Source organism: Lissotriton vulgaris, chromosome 2_1 (assembly GCF_964263255.1).
Source record: "Lissotriton vulgaris chromosome 2_1, aLisVul1.2, whole genome shotgun sequence".
In the NCBI taxonomy this organism is placed as follows: Eukaryota; Metazoa; Chordata; class Amphibia; order Caudata; family Salamandridae; genus Lissotriton; species Lissotriton vulgaris.
This window is the reverse complement of record NC_141687.1, coordinates 1193942395-1193962648: the sequence shown is the minus strand read 5'-3', so window position 1 is coordinate 1193962648 and position 20254 is coordinate 1193942395.

Below are 20254 nucleotides of genomic sequence, written 5' to 3'. Positions count from 1 at the left end.
CTGAGTGGTATTGTTTGGAGTGTATTTTGCATTGAAATTATGTAGCATATAATTATGTGGCACTGAGTGGCATTATGAGGAGTGTATGTTGTATTCAGTAGAGTGTAATTGTGTGGTGTGTAATTATGTGGCACTGAGTGGTATTTTTTGGAGTGTATGTTTCATTGAGTGCAGTGTAATTATGTAGCATATAATTATGTAGCACTGAGTGGTATTGTGTGGAGTGTGTGTTGCATTCAGTAGAGTGTAATTATGTGGAGTTTAATAATGTTGCACTGAGTGGTATTGTTTGGAGTGTATGTTGCATGTAGTGCAGTGTAATTATGTAGCATGTAAATATGTGGCACTGAGGGGTATTTGGAGTGTATGTTGCATTGATCGCAGTGTAATTATGTGGTGTGTAATTATGTGGCACTGAGTGGTATTGTCTGGAATGTATGTTGTATTCAGTAGTGTGTAATAATGTGGTGTGTTATTATGTGGCACTGAGTGGTATTGTGTGGAGTGTGTGTTGCATTCAGTAGAGTGTAATTATGTGGCACTGAGTGGTATTATTTGGAGTGTAAGTTACATTGAGTGCAGTGGAAATATGTAGCTTATAATTATGTGGCACTGAGTGGTATTGTGTGGAGTGTGTGTTGCATTCAGTAGACTGTAATTATGTGGCGTGTAATAATGTGGCACTGAGTGGTATTTGGAGTGTATGTTGCATTGAGTGCAGTGTAATTATGTGGTGTGTAACTATGTGATACTGAATGATATTTGGAGTGTATCTTGCATTGAGTGCAGTTTAAGTATGTGGTGTGTTATAATGTGGCACTGAGTGGTATTTGGAGTGTATGTTGCGTTGGGTGCAGTGTAATTATTTGGCATGTAATTATGTGGCACTGAGTGGTATTCGGAGTGTATGTTGCATTGAGTGCAGTGTAATTATGTGGCATGCCATTATGTGGCACTGAGTGGTATTGTTTGGAATGTATGTTGCATGTAGTGCAGTGTAATTATGTGGCATGTCATTATGTGGCACTGAGTGGTATTTGGAGTGTATGTTGCGTTGAGTGCAGTGTAATTATGTGGCGTGTAACTATGTGGCACTGAGTGGTATTTGGAGTGTATGTTGCATTGAGTGCAGTGTAAGTATGTGACGTGTAAGTATGTGGCACTGAGTGGTATTTGGAGTGTATGTTGCATTGAATGCAGTGTAATTCTGTGGAGTGTAATTATGTAGCAATGAGTGGTATTGTTTGGAGTGTATGCTGCATGTTGTGCAGTGTAATTATGTGGCATGTAATTATGTGGCACTGAGTGCTATTTGGAGTGTACTTTGCGTTGAGTGCAGTGTAAATATGTACCACATAATTATGTGGCACTGAGTGGTATTTGGAGTGTTTGTTGCACTGAGTGCTGTGTAATTATGTGGCGTGTAATTATGTGGCACTGATTGGTATTTGGAGTGTACGTTGCATTGAATGCAGTGTAATTTTGTGGAGTGTAATTATGTAGCACTGAGTGGTATTGTTGGGAGTGTATGTTGCATGTAGTGCTGTGTAATTATGTGGCGTGTAATTATGTGGCACTGAGTGGTATTTGGAGTGTATTTTGCTTTGAGTGCAGTGTAATTATGTAGCATACAATTATTTGGCACTGAGTGGCATTATGAGGAGTGTATACTGTATTCAGTAGAGTGTAATTGTGTGGCGTGTAATTATGTGGCACTGAGTGGTATTGTTTGGAGTGTATTTTGCATTGAAATTATGTAGCATATAATTATGTGGCACTGAGTGGCATTATGAGGAGTGTATGTTGTATTCAGTAGAGTGTAATTGTGTGGTGTGTAATTATGTGGCACTGAGTGGTATTTTTTGGAGTGTATGTTGCATTGAGTGCAGTGTAATTATGTAGCATATAGTTATGTAGCACTGAGTGGTATTGTGTGGAGTGTGTGTTGCATTCAGTAGAGTGTAATTATGTGGAGTTTAATAATGTTGCACTGAGTGGTATTGTTTGGAGTGTATGTTGCATGTAGTGCAGTGTAATTATGTACCATGTAAATAATGTGGCACTGAGGGGTATTTGGAGTGTATGTTGCATTGATCGCAGTGTAATTATGTGGTGTGTAATTATGTGGCACTGAGTGGTATTGTCTGGAATGTATGTTGTATTCAGTAGTGTGTAATGATGTGGCGTGTTATTATGTGGCACTGAGTGGTATTGTGTGGAGTGTGTGTTGCATTCAATAGAGTGTAATTATGTGGAGTTTAATTATGTGGCACTGAGTGGTATTGTTTGGAGTGTAAGTTACATTGAGTGCGGTGGAAATATGTAGCTTATAATTATGTGGCACTGAGTGGTATTTGGAGTGCATGTTGTATTGAGTGCAGTGTAATTATGTGACATGTAATTATGTGACACTGAGTGGTATTAGGAGTGTATGTTGCATTAAATGCAGTGTAATTCTGTGGAGTGTAATTATGTAGCACTGAGTGGAATTTGGATTGCATGTTGCATTGAGTGCAGTGTAATTATGTGGCGTGTAATTATGTGACACTGAGTGGTATTTGGAGTGTATGTTGCATTAAATGCAGTGTAATTCTGTGGAGTCTAATTATGTCGCACTGAGTGGTATTTGGAGTGTATGTTGTGTTGAGCACAGAGTAAATATGTAGTACAAAATATGTGGTACTGAGTGGTATTGTTTGGAGTGTATGTTGCATGTAGTGCAGTGTAATTATGAAGCATGTAAATATGTGGCACTGAAGGGTTTTTTGGAGTGTATGTTGCATTGATCGCAGTGTAATTATGTGGTGTGTTATTATGAGGCACTGAGTGGTATTGTCTGGAATGTATGTTGTATTCAGTAGTGTGTAATGATGTGGCGTGTTATTATGTGGCACTGACTGGTATTGTGTGGAGTGTGTGTTGCATTCAGTAGAGTGTAATTATGTGGAGTTTAATTATGTGGCACTGAGTGGTATTGTTTGGAGTGTAAGTTACATTGAGTGCAGTGGAAATATGTAGCTTATAATTATGTCGCACTAAGTGGTATTTGGAGTGCATGTTGTATTGAGTGCAGTGTAATTATGTGACATGTAATTATGTGACACTGAGTGGTATTAGGTGTGTATGTTGCATTATGTGCAGTGTAATTCTGTGGAGTGTAATTATGTAGCACTGAGTGGTATTTGGAGTGCATGTTGCACTGAGTGCAGTGTAATTATGTGGCGTGTAATTATGTGACACTGAGTTGTATTTGGAGTGTATGTTGCATTAAATGCAGTGTAATTCTGTGGAGTCTAATTATGTCGCACTGAGTGGTATTTGGAGTGTATGTTGCGTTGAGCACAGAGTAAATATGTAGTACATAATATGTGGTACTGAGTGGTATTTTGAGTGTATGTTGCACTGAGTGCAGTGTAATTATGTGGTGTGTAATTATGTGGCACTGAGTGGTATTTGGAGTGTATGTGGCATTTAGCGCAGTGTAATTATGTAGCATATAATTATGTGGCACTGAGTGGCATTATGAGGAGTGTATGTTGTATTCAGTAGAGTATAATTGTGTGGCGTGTAATTATGTGGCACTGAATGGTATTGTTTGGAGTGTATGTTGCATTGAGTGCAGTGTAATTATGTAGCATATGATTATGCAGCACTGAGTGGTATTGGGTGGAGTGGGTGTTGCAGTCAGTAGAGTGTAATTATGTTGCATTTATTTATGTGGCACTGAGTGGTATTGTTTGGAGTGTATGTTGCATGTAGTGCAGTGTAATCATGTGGCGTGTAATTATGTGGCACTGAGTGCTATTTGGAGTGTATGTTGCATTGAGTGCAGTGTAAATATGTAGCACATACGTATGTGGCACTGAGTGGTATTTGGAGTGTATTTTGCTTTGAGTGCAGTGTAATTATGTAGCATACAATTATGTGGCACTGAGTGGCATTATGAGGAGTGTATGTTGTATTCAGTAGAGTGTTATTGTGTGGTGTGTAATTATGTGGCACTGAGTGGTATTTTTTGGAGTGTATGTTGCATTGACTGCAGTGTAATTATGTAGCATATAATTATGTGGCACTGAGTGGTATTGTTTGGAGTGTATGTTGCATGTAGTGCAGTGTAATTATGAAGCATGTAAATATGTGGCACTGAAGGGTTTTTTGGAGTGTATGTTGCATTGATCGCAGTGTAATTATGTGGTGTGTAATTATGTGGCACTGAGTGGTATTGTCTGGAATGTATGTTGTATTCAGTAGTGTGTAATGATGTGGCGTGTTATTATGTGGCACTGACTGGTATTGTGTGGAGTGTGTGTTGCATTCAGTAGAGTGTAATTATGTGGAGTTTAATTATGTGGCACTGAGTGGTATTGTTTGGAGTGTAAGTTACATTGAGTGCAGTGGAAATATGTAGCTTATAATTATGTGGCACTGAGTGGTATTTGGAGTGCATGTTGTATTGAGTGCAGTGTAATTATGTGACATGTAATTATGGGACACTGAGTGGAATTAGGAGTGTATGCTGCATTAAATGCAGTGTAATTCTGTGGAGTGTAATTATGTAGCACTGAGTGGTATTCGGAGTGTATGTTGCATTGAGTGCAGTGTAATTATGTGGCATGTCATTATGTGGCACTGAGTTTGTATTGTTTGGAATGTATGTTGCATGTAGTGCAGTGTAATTATGTGGCATGTCATTATGTGGCACTGAGTGGTATTTGGAGTGTATGTTGCGTTGAGTGCAGTGTAATTATGTGGCGTGTAACTATGTGGCACTGAGTGGTATTTGGAGTGTATGTTGCATTGAGTGCAGTGTAATTATGTGACATGTAATTATGTGGCACTGAGTGGTATTTGGAGTGTATGTTGCATTGAATCAGTGTAATTCTGTGGAGTGTAATTATGTAGCACTGAGTGGTATTGTTTGGAGTGTATGTTGCATGTAGTGCAGTGTAATTATGTGGCGTGTAATTATGTGGCACTGAGTGCTATTTGGAGTGTACGTTGCGTTGAGTGCAGTGTAAATATGTACCACATAATTATGTGGCACTGAGTGGTATTTGGAGTGTTTGTTGCATTGAATGCAGTGTAATTCTGTGGAGTGTAATTATGTAGCACTGAGTGGTATTGTTTGGAGTGTATGTTGCATGTAGTGCAGTGTAATTATGTGGCATGTAATTATGTGGCACTGAGTGCTATTTGGAGTGTACTTTGCGTTGAGTGCAGTGTAAATATGTAGCCCATAATTACGTGGCACTGAGTGGTATTTGGAGTGGTTGTTGCACTGAGTGCTGTGTAATTATGTGGCGTGTAATTATGTGGCACTGAGTGGTATTTGGAGTGTATTTTGCTTTGAGTGCAGTGTAATTATGTAGCATACAATATTTGGCACTGAGTGGCATTATGAGGAGTGTATGCTGTATTCAGTAGAGTGTAATTGTGTGGCGTGTAATTATGTGGCACTGAGTGGTATTGTTTGGAGTGTATTTTGCATTGAAATTATGTAGCATATAATTATGTGGCACTGAGGGGCATTATGAGGAGTGTATGTTATATTCAGTAGAGTGTAATTGTGTGGTGTGTAATTATGTGGCACTGAGTGGTATTTTTTGGAGTGTATGTTGAATCGAGTGCAGTGTAATTATGTAGCATATAATTATGTAGCACTGAGTGGTATTGTGTGGAGCGTGTGTTGCATTCAGTAGAGTGTAAATATGTGGAGTTTAATAATGTTGCACTGAGTGGTATTGTTTGGAGTGTATGTTGCATGTAGTGCAGTGTAATTATGTAGCATGTAAATATGTGGCACTGAAGGGTTTTTTGGAGTGTATGTTGCATTGATCGCAGTGTAAATATGTGGTGTGTAATTATGTGGCACTGAGTGGTATTGTCTGGAATGTATGTTGTATTCAGTAGTGTGTAATGATGTGGCATGTTATTATGTGGCACTGAGTGGTATTGTGTGGAGTGTGTGTTGCATTCAGTAGAGTGTAATTATGTGGAGTTTAATTATTTGGCACTGAGTGGTATTGTTTGGAGTGTAAGTTACATTGAGTGCAGTGGAAATATGTAGCTTATAATTATGTGGTATTTGGAGTGCATGTTGTATTGAGTGCAGTGTAATTATGTGACATGTAATTATGTGACACTGAGTGGTATTAGGAGTGTATGTTGCATTAAATGATATGTAATTCTGTGGAGTGTAATTATGTAGCACTGAGTGGTATTTGGAGTGCATGTTGCATTGAATGCAGTGTAATTATGTGGCGTGTAATTATGTGACACTGAGTGGTATTTGGAGTGTATGTTGCATTAAATGCAGTGTAAACCTGTGGAGTGTAATTATGTTGCACTGAGTGGTATTTGGAGTGTATGTTGCGTTGAGTGCAGTGTAATTATGTGGTGTGTAATTATGTGGCACTGAGTGGTATTTGGAGTGTATGTGGCATTTAGCGCAGTGTAATTATGTAGCATATAATTATGTGGCACTGAGTGGCATTATGAGGAGTGTATGTTGTATTCAGTAGAGTATAATTGTGTGGCGTGTAATTATGTGGCACTGAATGGTATTGTTTGGAGTGTATGTTGCATTGAGTGCAGTGTAATTATGTAGCATATGATTATGCAGCACTGAGTGGTATTGGGTGGAGTGGGTGTTGCAGTCAGTAGAGTGTAATTATGTTGCATTTATTTATGTGGCACTGAGTGGTATTGTTTGGAGTGTATGTTGCATGTAGTGCAGTGTAATCATGTGGCGTGTAATTATGTGGCACTGAGTGCTATTTGGAGTGTATGTTGCATTGAGTGCAGTGTAAATATGTAGCACATACGTATGTGGCACTGAGTGGTATTTGGAGTGTATTTTGCTTTGAGTGCAGTGTAATTATGTAGCATACAATTATGTGGCACTGAGTGGCATTATGAGGAGTGTATGTTGTATTCAGTAGAGTGTTATTGTGTGGTGTGTAATTATGTGGCACTGAGTGGTATTTTTTGGAGTGTATGTTGCATTGACTGCAGTGTAATTATGTAGCATATAATTATGTGGCACTGAGTGGTATTGTTTGGAGTGTATGTTGCATGTAGTGCAGTGTAATTATGAAGCATGTAAATATGTGGCACTGAAGGGTTTTTTGGAGTGTATGTTGCATTGATCGCAGTGTAATTATGTGGTGTGTAATTATGTGGCACTGAGTGGTATTGTCTGGAATGTATGTTGTATTCAGTAGTGTGTAATGATGTGGCGTGTTATTATGTGGCACTGACTGGTATTGTGTGGAGTGTGTGTTGCATTCAGTAGAGTGTAATTATGTGGAGTTTAATTATGTGGCACTGAGTGGTATTGTTTGGAGTGTAAGTTACATTGAGTGCAGTGGAAATATGTAGCTTATAATTATGTGGCACTGAGTGGTATTTGGAGTGCATGTTGTATTGAGTGCAGTGTAATTATGTGACATGTAATTATGGGACACTGAGTGGAATTAGGAGTGTATGCTGCATTAAATGCAGTGTAATTCTGTGGAGTGTAATTATGTAGCACTGAGTGGTATTCGGAGTGTATGTTGCATTGAGTGCAGTGTAATTATGTGGCATGTCATTATGTGGCACTGAGTTTGTATTGTTTGGAATGTATGTTGCATGTAGTGCAGTGTAATTATGTGGCATGTCATTATGTGGCACTGAGTGGTATTTGGAGTGTATGTTGCGTTGAGTGCAGTGTAATTATGTGGCGTGTAACTATGTGGCACTGAGTGGTATTTGGAGTGTATGTTGCATTGAGTGCAGTGTAATTATGTGACATGTAATTATGTGGCACTGAGTGGTATTTGGAGTGTATGTTGCATTGAATCAGTGTAATTCTGTGGAGTGTAATTATGTAGCACTGAGTGGTATTGTTTGGAGTGTATGTTGCATGTAGTGCAGTGTAATTATGTGGCGTGTAATTATGTGGCACTGAGTGCTATTTGGAGTGTACGTTGCGTTGAGTGCAGTGTAAATATGTACCACATAATTATGTGGCACTGAGTGGTATTTGGAGTGTTTGTTGCATTGAATGCAGTGTAATTCTGTGGAGTGTAATTATGTAGCACTGAGTGGTATTGTTTGGAGTGTATGTTGCATGTAGTGCAGTGTAATTATGTGGCATGTAATTATGTGGCACTGAGTGCTATTTGGAGTGTACTTTGCGTTGAGTGCAGTGTAAATATGTAGCCCATAATTACGTGGCACTGAGTGGTATTTGGAGTGGTTGTTGCACTGAGTGCTGTGTAATTATGTGGCGTGTAATTATGTGGCACTGAGTGGTATTTGGAGTGTATTTTGCTTTGAGTGCAGTGTAATTATGTAGCATACAATATTTGGCACTGAGTGGCATTATGAGGAGTGTATGCTGTATTCAGTAGAGTGTAATTGTGTGGCGTGTAATTATGTGGCACTGAGTGGTATTGTTTGGAGTGTATTTTGCATTGAAATTATGTAGCATATAATTATGTGGCACTGAGGGGCATTATGAGGAGTGTATGTTATATTCAGTAGAGTGTAATTGTGTGGTGTGTAATTATGTGGCACTGAGTGGTATTTTTTGGAGTGTATGTTGAATCGAGTGCAGTGTAATTATGTAGCATATAATTATGTAGCACTGAGTGGTATTGTGTGGAGCGTGTGTTGCATTCAGTAGAGTGTAAATATGTGGAGTTTAATAATGTTGCACTGAGTGGTATTGTTTGGAGTGTATGTTGCATGTAGTGCAGTGTAATTATGTAGCATGTAAATATGTGGCACTGAAGGGTTTTTTGGAGTGTATGTTGCATTGATCGCAGTGTAAATATGTGGTGTGTAATTATGTGGCACTGAGTGGTATTGTCTGGAATGTATGTTGTATTCAGTAGTGTGTAATGATGTGGCATGTTATTATGTGGCACTGAGTGGTATTGTGTGGAGTGTGTGTTGCATTCAATAGAGTGTAATTATGTGGAGTTTAATTATTTGGCACTGAGTGGTATTGTTTGGAGTGTAAGTTACATTGAGTGCAGTGGAAATATGTAGCTTATAATTATGTGGTATTTGGAGTGCATGTTGTATTGAGTGCAGTGTAATTATGTGACATGTAATTATGTGACACTGAGTGGTATTAGGAGTGTATGTTGCATTAAATGATATGTAATTCTGTGGAGTGTAATTATGTAGCACTGAGTGGTATTTGGAGTGCATGTTGCATTGAATGCAGTGTAATTATGTGGCGTGTAATTATGTGACACTGAGTGGTATTTGGAGTGTATGTTGCATTAAATGCAGTGTAAACCTGTGGAGTGTAATTATGTTGCACTGAGTGGTATTTGGAGTGTATGTTGCGTTGAGCACAGAGTAAATATGTAGTACATAATATGTGGTACTGAGTGGTATTTTGAGTGTATGTTGCACTGAGTGCAGTGTAATTATGTGGTGTGTAATTATGTGGCACTGAGTGGTATTTGGAGTGTATGTGGCATTGAGCGCAGTGTAATTATGCAGCATATAATTATGTGGCACTGAGTGGCATTATGAGGAGTGTATGTTGTATTCAGTAGAGTGTAATTGTGTGGCGTGTAATTATGTGGCACTGAATAGTATTGTGTGGAGTGTATGTTGCATTCAGTAGAGTGTAATTATGTGGAGTTTAATTATGTGGCACTGAGTGGTATTGTTTGGAGTGTAAGTTACATTGAGTGCGGTGGAAATATGTAGCTTATAATTATGTGGCACTGAGTGGTATTTGGAGTGCATGTTGTATTGAGTGCAGTGTAATTATGTGACATGTAATTATGTGACACTGAGTGGTATTAGGAGTGTATGTTGCATTAAATGCAGTGTAATTCTGTGGAGTGTAATTATGTAGCACTGAGTGGAATTTGGAGTGCATGTTGCATTGAGTGCAGTGTAATTATGTGGCGTGTAATTATGTGACAGAGTGGTATTTGGAGTGTATGTTGCATTAAATGTAGTGTAATTCTGTGGAGTCTAATTATGTCGCACTGAGTGGTATTTGGAGTGTATGTTGCGTTGAGCACAGAGTAAATATGTAGTACATAATATGTGGTACTGAGTAGTATTTTGAGTGTATGTTGCACTGAGTGCAGTGTAATTATGTGGTGTGTAATTATGTGGCACTGAGTGGTATTTGGAGTGTATGTGGCACTGAGCGCAGTGTAATTATGTAGCATATAATTATGTGGCACTGAGTGGCATTATGAGGAGTGTATGTTGTATTCAGTAGAGTGTAATTGTGTGGCGTGTAATTATGTGGCACTGAATGGTATTGTTTGGAGTGTATGTTGCATTGCAAATTTGTAGCATATAATTATGTGGCAATGAGTGGTATTGTGTAGAGTGTATGTTGCATGTAGTGCAGTGTAATTATGTAGCGTGTAAATATGTGGCACTGTGGGGTATTTGGAGTGTATGTTGCATTGATCGCAGTGTAATTATGTGGTGTGTAATTATGTGGCACTGAGTGGTATTGTCTGGAATGTATGTTGTATTCAGTAGTGTGTAATAATGTGGTGTGTTATTATGTGGCACTGAGTGGTATTGTGTGGAGTGTGTGTTGCATTCAGTAGAGTGTAATTATGTGGCACTGAGTGGTATTATTTGGAGTGTAAGTTACATTGAGTGCAGTGGAAATATGTAGCTTATAATTATGTGGCACTGAGTGGTATTGTTTGGAGTGTGTGTTGCATTCAGTAGACTGTAATTATGTGGCGTGTAATTATGTGGCACGGAGTGGTATTTGGAGTGTATGTTGCATTGAGTGCAGTGTAATTATGTAGTGTGTAACTATGTGATACTGAATGAATTTTGGAGTGTATCTTGCATTGAGTGCAGTTTAAGTATGTGGTGTGTAATTATGTGGCATGTCATTATGTGGCACTGAGTGGTATTGTTTGGAGTGTATGTTGCATGTAGTGCAGTGTAATTATGTGGCGTGTAATTATGTGGCACTGAGTGCTATTTGGAGTGTACGATGCGTTGAGTGCAGTGAAAATATGTAGCCCATAATTACGTGGCACTGAGTGGTATTTGGAGTGTTTGTTGCACTGAGTGCTGTGTAATTATGTGGCGTGTAATTATGTGGCACTGAGTGGTATTTGGAGTATATTTTGCTTTGAGTGCAGTGTAATTATGTAGCATACAATTATTTGGCACTGAGTGGCATTATGAGGAGTGTATTCTGTATTCAGTAGAGTGTAATTGTGTGGCGTGTAATTATGTGGCACTGAGTGGTATTGTTTGGAGTGTATTTTGCATTGAAATTATGTAGCATATAATTATGTGGCACTGAGTGGCATTATGAGGAGTGTATGTTGTATTCAGTAGAGTGTAATTGTGTGGTATGTAATTATGTGGCACTGAGTGGTATTTTTTGGAGTGTATGTTGCATTGAGTGCAGTGTAATTATGTAGCATATAATTATGTAGCACTGAGTGGTATTGTGTGGAGTGTGTGTTGCATTCAGTAGAGTGTAATTATGTGGAGTTTAATAATGTTGCACTGAGTGGTATTGTTTGGAGTGTATGTTGCATGTAGTGCAGTGTAATTATGTAGCATGTAAATATGTGGCACTGAAGGGTTTTTTGGAGTGTATGTTGCATTGATCGCAGTATAATTATGTGGTGTGTAATTATGTGGCACTGAGTGGTATTGTCTGGAATGTATGTTGTATTCAGTAGTGTGTAATGATGTGGCGTGTTATTATGTGGCACTGAGTGGTATTGTGTGGAGTGTGTGTTGCATTCAGTAGAGTGTAATTATGTGGAGTTTAATTATGTGGCACTGAGTGGTATTGTTTGGAGTGTAAGTTACATTGAGTGCAGTGGAAATATGTAGCTTATAATTATGTGGTATTTGGAGTGCATGTTGTATTGAGTGCAGTGTAATTATGGGACATGTAATTATGTGACACTGAGTGGTATTAGGAGTGTATGTTGCATTAAATGCAGTGTAATTCTGTGGAGTGTAATTATGTAGCACTGAGTGGTATTTGTAGTGCATGTTGCATTGAGTGCAGTGTAATTATGTGGCGTGTAATTATGTGACACTGAGTGGTATTTGGAGTGTATGTTGCATTAAATGCAGTGTAATTCTGTGGAGTCTATATGGCTGAGATACCCGCCACCCCCTCTCAACACAATCCCCAAAGGAGGGAAACCGGAAACAGTTCTTGAAGTTTTTGGAAGTGGGAGGGAGTGACCCTCCCGGCCGTATTTATTAAACAAAAAATTAAAACATTTAAACATTAATGTACAATTTCATACCACATTGCGATGTTTGGCTAACCTTAACAGATTCTCTAATACAGAGGTTCTCCTAGCCGAACTAACATCCTACAAAACATTTACTTGAAATATTGAAATTGTACATCCTAACGTTTAAGGGCCAACGGCAAGGTCGTAACCGGTGTCAAGATCCCTAACCAGACATACCCCCCCCACTTGGGAGGGGCGACAGCACTGAGGCGTACTCAAGTGCAACTACTACCAATTTCCCTTGACTTGACGGGGGCACTTATCAACTCGACGCCAGTTAAAGGTCGTTCGAAAACTCGTGTGAGGTATCTAGAAGGTATCGTAGACCTCCCCCCAACCCCACACAACTTACCGCATCTGCCGTCGCAGATGTCACTGGCCCCGGGAAATTCCCCAGGAGGGGGCTGTAACCCCTCCTACACAGGAAGGGGCCTTGACCGCCTTTCCTCTTCTTTCGGCGACCCATCCTTAGAAGGGACCGCCTCCCCGTTGAGGGGCCAAAGGCCACCTCCCCCGAGCGCTCCCATCCGTGTTGGGTGACGCCCACTCATAGGGATCTTCCAATTAGTGCTCACCGATCATGACCTTACCGCCCGACCAAAATAAATACGACAAATGCTAACTAAACGAAACTACATTGGCCACTATGACCGAAAAAAGCCTGTTTATAAATGGACCTTAAATCCGAAGTTCTTTAATCACAAACTTGTAAAATTAGACCCAATCTTTATTACACATTCAACATAAACATAACACTAAAACAACCTGTAAACGAAATAGAATAAATGATCAATTTTATTAAAACAACTGGCTGTCCTCAGGGGCTGGTGGGTGGGTCAAAATTGGCTCTTCGTTCCGTCTCGAGCTCACGTGCAGCGAGGAGGTGCAGCTTTAGAGCACAGGAACAAGAGGATGTCTTCTGGTCTTGCGTCCCTTTTTATCCATCTTCAGGGCGGGCGTAAACCCGCCCCTGCCTGCCCCGAGGGCGTGGCCGGCCGCGTCAGTGTCTAGGCCAGCCCACTCTAGGGCGGGAAAAAGCGCGCCCCGGCTACGCCGCTTCGGGCATACCAGCCGAGACGCGCCTCCCGCCCAAAATGGCTTCCCGGGGGGATCGAGGCACTCTGCCATACGTTCGGGGGGACCGAGTGGTCGCCCCTTTCCATTTATGTCGCACTGAGTGGTATTTGGAGTGTATGTTGCGTTGAGCACAGAGTAAATATGTAGTACATAATATGTGGTACTGAGTGGTATTTTGAGTGTATGTTGCACTGAGTGCAGTGTAATTATGTGGTGTGTAATTATGTGGCACTGAGTGGTATTTGTAGTGTATTTTGCATTGAGCGCAGTGTAATTATGTAGCATATAATTATGTGGCACTGAGTGGCATTATGAGGAGTGTATGTTGTATTCAGTAGAGTGTAATTGTGTGGCGTGTAATTATGTGGCACTGAATGGTATTGTTTGGAGTGTATGTTGCATTGCAAATATGTAGCATATAATTATGTGGCAATGAGTGGTATTGTGTGGAGTGTATGTTGTATTCAGTCGAGGGTAATCGTGTGGTGTGTAACTATGTGACACTGAGTGGTATTGTTTGGAGTGTATGTTGCATTGAGTGCAGTGTAATTATGTAGCATATGATTATGTAGCACTGAGTGGTATTGGGTGGAGTGGGTGTTGCAGTCAGTAGAGTGTAATTATGTTGCATTTATTTATGTGGCACTGAGTGGTATTGTTTGGAGTGTATGTTGCATTTAGTGCAGTGTAATCATGTGGCGTGTGATTATGTGGCACTGAGTGCTATTTGGAGTGTATGTTGCATTGAGTGCAGTGTAAATATGTAGCATATACGTATGTGGCACTGAGTGGTATTTGGAGTGTATTTTGCTTTGAGTGCAGTGTAATTATGTAGCATACAATTATGTGGCACTGAGTGGCATTATGAGGAGTGTATGTTGTATTCAGTAGAGTGTAATTGTGTGGTGTGTAATTATGTGGCACTGAGTGGTATTTTTTGGAGTGTATGTTGCATTGACTGCAGTGTAATTATGTAGCATATAATTATGTAGCACTGAGTGGTATTGTGTGGAGTGTGTGTTGCATTCAGTAGAGTGTAATTATGTGGAGTTTATTAATGTTGCACTGAGTGGTATTGTTTGGAGTGTATGTTGCATGTAGTGCAGTGTAATTATGTAGCGTGTAAATATTTGGCACTGTGGGGTATTTGGAGTGTATGTTGCATTGATCGCAGTGTAATTATGTGGTGTGTAATTATGTGGCACTGAGTGGTATTGTCTGGAATGTATGTTGTATTCAGCAGTTGTGTAATAATGTGGTGTGTTATTATGTGGCACTGAGTGGTATTGTGTGGAGTGTGTGTTGCATTCAGTAGAGTGTAATTATGTGGCACTGAGTGGTATTATTTGGAGTGTAAGTTACATTGAGTGCAGTGGAAATATGTAGCTTATAATTATGTGGCACTGAGTGGTATTGTGTGGAGTGTGTGTTGCATTCAGTAGACTGTAATTATGTGGCGTGTAATTATGTGGCACGGAGTGGTATTTGGAGTGTATGTTGCATTGAGTGCAGTGTAATTATGTAGTGTGTAACTATATGATACTGAATGATATTTGGAGTGTATCTTGCATTGAGTGCAGTTTAAGTATGTGGTGTGTAATTATGTGGTATTTGGAGTGTATGTTGCGTTGGGCGCAGTGTAATTATTTGACATGTAATTATGTGGCACTGAGTGGTATTCGGAGTGTATTTTGCATTGAGTGCAGTGTAATTATGTGGCATGTCATTATGTGGCACTGAGTGGTATTGTTTGGAATGTATGTTGCATGTAGTGCAGTGTAATTATGTGGCATGTCAATATGTGGCACTGAGTGGTATTGTTTGGAGTGTATGTTGCATGTAGTGCAGTGTAATTATGTAGCATGTAAATATGTGGCACTGAAGGGTTTTTTGGAGTGTATGTTGCATTGATCGCAGTGTAATTATGTGGTGTGTAATTATGTGGCACTGAGTGGTATTGTCTGGAATGTATGTTGTATTCAGTAGTGTGTAATGATGTGGCGTGTTATTATGTGGCACTGACTGGTATTGTGTGGAGTGTGTGTTGCATTCAGTAGAGTGTAATTATGTGGAGTTTAATAATGTTGCACTGAGTGGTATTGTTTGGAGTGTATGTTGCATGTAGTGCAGGGTATTTTTTATATGTAGCATGTAAATATGTGGCTCTGAAGGGTTTTTTGGAGTGTATGTTGCATTGATCGCAGTGTAATTATGTGGTGTGTAATTATGTGGCACTGAGTGGTATTGTCTGGAATGTATGTTGTATTCAGTAGTGTGTAATGATGTGGTGTGTTATTATGTGGCACTGAGTGGTATTGTGTGGAGTGTGTGTTGCATTCAGTAGAGTGTAATTATGTGGAGTTTAATTATGTGGCACTGAGTGGTATTGTTTGGAGTGTAAGTTACATTGAGTGCAGTGGAAATATGTAGCTTATAATTATGTGGTATTTGGAGTGCATGTTGTATTGAGTGCAGTGTAATTATGGGACATGTAATTATGTGACACTGAGTGGTATTAGGAGTGTATGTTGCATTAAATGCAGTGTAATTCTGTGGAGTGTAATTATGTAGCACTGAGTGGTATTTGGAGTGCATGTTGCATTGAGTGCAGTGTAATTATGTGGCGTGTAATTATGTGACACTGAGTGGTATTTGGAGTGTAGGTTGCATTAAATGCAGTGTAATTCTGTGGAGTCTAATTATGTCGCACTGAGTGGTATTTGGAGTGTATGTTGCGTTGAGCACAGAGTAAATATGTAGTACATAATATGTGGTACTGAGTGGTATTTTGAGTGTATGTTGCACTGAGTGCAGTGTAATTATGTGGTGTGTAATTATGTGGCACTGAGTGGTATTTGGAGTGTATGTGGCATTGAGCGCAGTGTAATTATGTAGCATATAATTATGTGGCACTGAGCGGCATTATGAGGAGTGTATGTTGTATTCAGTAGAGTGTAATTGTGTGGCGTGTAATTATGTGGCACTGAATGGTATTGTTTGGAGTGTATGTTGCATTGCAAATATGTAGCATATAATTATGTGGCAATGAGTGGTATTGTGTGGAGTGTATGTTGTATTCAGTCGAGTGTAATCGTGTGGTGTGTAACTATGTGACACTGAGTGGTATTGTTTGGAGTGTATGTTGCATTGAGTGCAGTGTAATTATGTAGCATATGATTATGTAGCACTGAGTGGTATTGGGTGGAGTGGGTGTTGCAGTCAGTAGAGTGTAATTATGTTGCATTTATTTATGTGGCACTGAGTGGTATTGTTTGGAGTGTATGTTGCATTTAGTGCAGTGTAATCATGTGGCGTGTGATTATGTGGCACTGAGTGCTATTTGGAGTGTATGTTGCATTGAGTGCAGTGTAAATATGTAGCATATACGTATGCGGCACTGAGTGGTATTTGGAGTGTATTTTGCTTTGAGTGCAGTGTAATTATGTAGCATACAATTATGTGGCACTGAGTGGCATTATGAGGAGTGTATGTTGTATTCAGTAGAGTGTAATTGTGTGGTGTGTAATTATGTGGCACTGAGTGGTATTTTTTGGAGTGTATGTTGCATTGACTGCAGTGTAATTATGTAGCATATAATTATGTAGCACTGAGTGGTATTGTGTGGAGTGTGTGTTGCATTCAGTAGAGTTTAATTATGTGGAGTTTAATAATGTTGCACTGAGTGGTATTGTTTGGAGTGTATGTTGCATGTAGTGCAGTGTAATTATGTAGCGTGTAAATATGTGGCACTGTGGGGTATTTGGAGTGTATGTTGCATTGATCGCAGTGTAATTATGTGGTGTGTAATTATGTGGCACTGAGTGGTATTGTCTGGAATGTATGTTGTATTCAGCAGTTGTGTAATAATGTGGTGTTATTATGTGGCACTGAGTGGTATTGTGTGGAGTGTGTGTTGCATTCAGTAGAGTGTAATTATGTGGCACTGAGTGGTATTATTTGGAGTGTAAGTTACATTGAGTGCAGTGGAAATATGTAGCTTATAATTATGTGGCACTGAGTGGTATTGTGTGGAGTGTGTGTTGCATTCAGTAGACTGTAATTATGTGGCGTGTAATTATGTGGCACGGAGTGGTATTTGGAGTGTATGTTGCATTGAGTGCAGTGTAATTATGTAGTGTGTAACTATGTGATACTGAATGATATTTGGAGTGTATCTTGCATTGAGTGCAGTTTAAGTATGTGGTGTGTAATTATGTGGCACTGAGTGGTATTTGGAGTGTATGTTGCGTTGGGCGCAGTGTAAATATTTGACATGTAATTATGTGGCACTGAGTGGTATTCGGAGTGTATTTTGCATTGAGTGCAGTGTAATTATGTGGCATGTAATTATGTGGCACTGAGTGGTATTCGGAGTGTATTTTGCATTGAGTGCAGTGTAATTATGTGGCATGTCATTATGTGGCACTGAGTGGTATTGTTTGGAGTGTATGTTGCATGTATTGCAGTGTAATTATGTAGCATGTAAATTTGTGGCACTGAAGGGTTTTTTGGAGTGTATGTTGCATTGATCACAGTGTAATTATGTGGTGTGTAATTATGTGGCACTGAGTGGTATTGTCTGGAATGTATGTTGTATTCAGTAGTGTGTAATGATGTGGCGTGTTATTATGTGGCACTGACTGGTATTGTGTGGAGTGTGTGTTGCATTCAGTAGAGTGTAATTATGTGGAGTTTAATTATGTGGCACTGAGTGGTATTGTTTGGAGTGTAAGTTACATTGAGTGCAGTGGAAATATGTAGCTTATAATTATGTGGCACTGAGTGGTATTTGGAGTGCATGTTGTATTGAGTGCAGTGTAATTATGTGACATGTAATTATGTGACACTGAGTGGTATTAGGAGTGTATGCTGCATTAAATGCAGTGTAATTCTGTGGAGTGTAATTATGTAGCACTGAGTGGTATTCGGAGTGTATGTTGCATTGAGTCCAGTGTAATTATGTGGCATGTCATTATGTGGCACTGAGTTTGTATTGTTTGGAATGTATGTTGCATGTATTGCAGTGTAATTATGTGGCATGTCATTATGTGGCACTGAGTGGTATTTGGAGTGTATGTTGCGTTGAGTGCAGTGTAATTATGTGGCGTGTAACTATGTGGCACTGAGTGGTATTTGGAGTGTATGTTGCATTGAGTGCAGTGTAATTATGTGACATGTAATTATGTGGCACTGAGTGGTATTTGGAGTGTATGTTGCATTGAATGCAGTGTAATTCTGTGGAGTGTAATTATGTAGCACTGAGTGGTATTGTTTGGAGTGTATGTTGCATGTAGTGCAGTGTAATTATGTGGCGTGTAATTATGTGGCACTGAGTGCTATTTGGAGTGTACGTTGCGTTGAGTGCAGTGTAAATATGTACCACATAATTATGTGGCACTGAGTGGTATTTGGAGTGTTTGTTGCACTGAGTGCTGTGTAATTATGTGGCGTGTAATTATGTGGCACTGAAGGGTTTTTTGGAGTGTATGTTGCATTGATCACAGTGTAATTATGTGGTGTGTAATTATGTGGCACTGAGTGGTATTGTCTGGAATGTATGTTGTATTCAGTAGTGTGTAATGATGTGGCGTGTTATTATGTGGCACTGAGTGGTATTGTGTGGAGTGTGTGTTGCATTCAGTAGAGTGTAATTATGTGGAGTTTAATTATGTGGCACTGAGTGGTATTGTTTGGAGTGTAAGTTACATTGAGTGCAGTGGAAATATGTAGCTTATAATTATGTGGCACTGAGTGGTATTTGGAGTGCATGTTGTATTGAGTGCAGTGTAATTATGTGACATGTAATTATGTGACACTGAGTGGTATTAGGAGTGTATGCTGCATTAAATGCAGTGTAATTCTGTGGAGTGTAATTATGTAGCACTGAGTGGTACTCGGAGTGTATGTTGCATTGAGTGCAGTGTAATTATGTGGCATGTCATTATGTGGCACTGAGTTTGTATTGTTTGGAATGTATGTTGCATGTATTGCAGTGTAATTATGTGGCATGTCATTATGTGGCACTGAGTGGTATTTGGAGTGTATGTTGCGTTGAGTGCAGTGTAATTATGTGGCGTGTAACTATGTGGCACTGAGTGGTATTTGGAGTGTATGTTGCATTGAGTGCAGTGTAATTATGTGACATGTAATTATGTGGCACTGAGTGGTATTTGGAGTGTATGTTGCATTGAATGCAGTGTAATTCTGTGGAGTGTAATTATGTAGCACTGAGTGGTATTGTTTGGAGTGTATGTTGCATGTAGTGCAGTGTAATTATGTGGCGTGTAATTATGTGGCACTGAGTGCTATTTGGAGTGTACGTTGCGTTGAGTGCAGTGTAAATATGTACCACATAATTATGTGGCACTGAGTGGTATTTGGAGTGTTTGTTGCACTGAGTGCTGTGTAATTATGTGGCGTGTAATTATGTGGCACTGAGTGGTATTTGGAGTGTATCTTGCATTGAATGCAGTGTAATTCTGTGGAGTGTAATTATGTAGCACTGAGTGGTATTGTTTGGAGTGTATGTTGCATGTAGTGCAGTGTAATTATGTGGCGTGTAATTATGTGGCACTGAGTGCTATTTGGAGTGTACGTTGCGTTGAGTGCAGTGTAAATATGTAGCCCATAATTACGTGGCACTGAGTGGTATTTGGAGTGTTTGTTACACTGAGTGCTGTGTAATTATGTGGCGTGTAATTATGTGGCACTGAGTGGTATTTGGAGTGTATTTTGCTTTGAGTGCAGTGTAATTATGTAGCATACAATTATTTGGCACTGAGTGGCATTATGAGGAGTGTATGCTGTATTCAGTAGAGTGTAATTGTGTGGCATGTAATTATGTGGCACTGAGTGGTATTGTCTGGAATGTATGTTGTATTAAGTAGTGTGTAATGATGTGG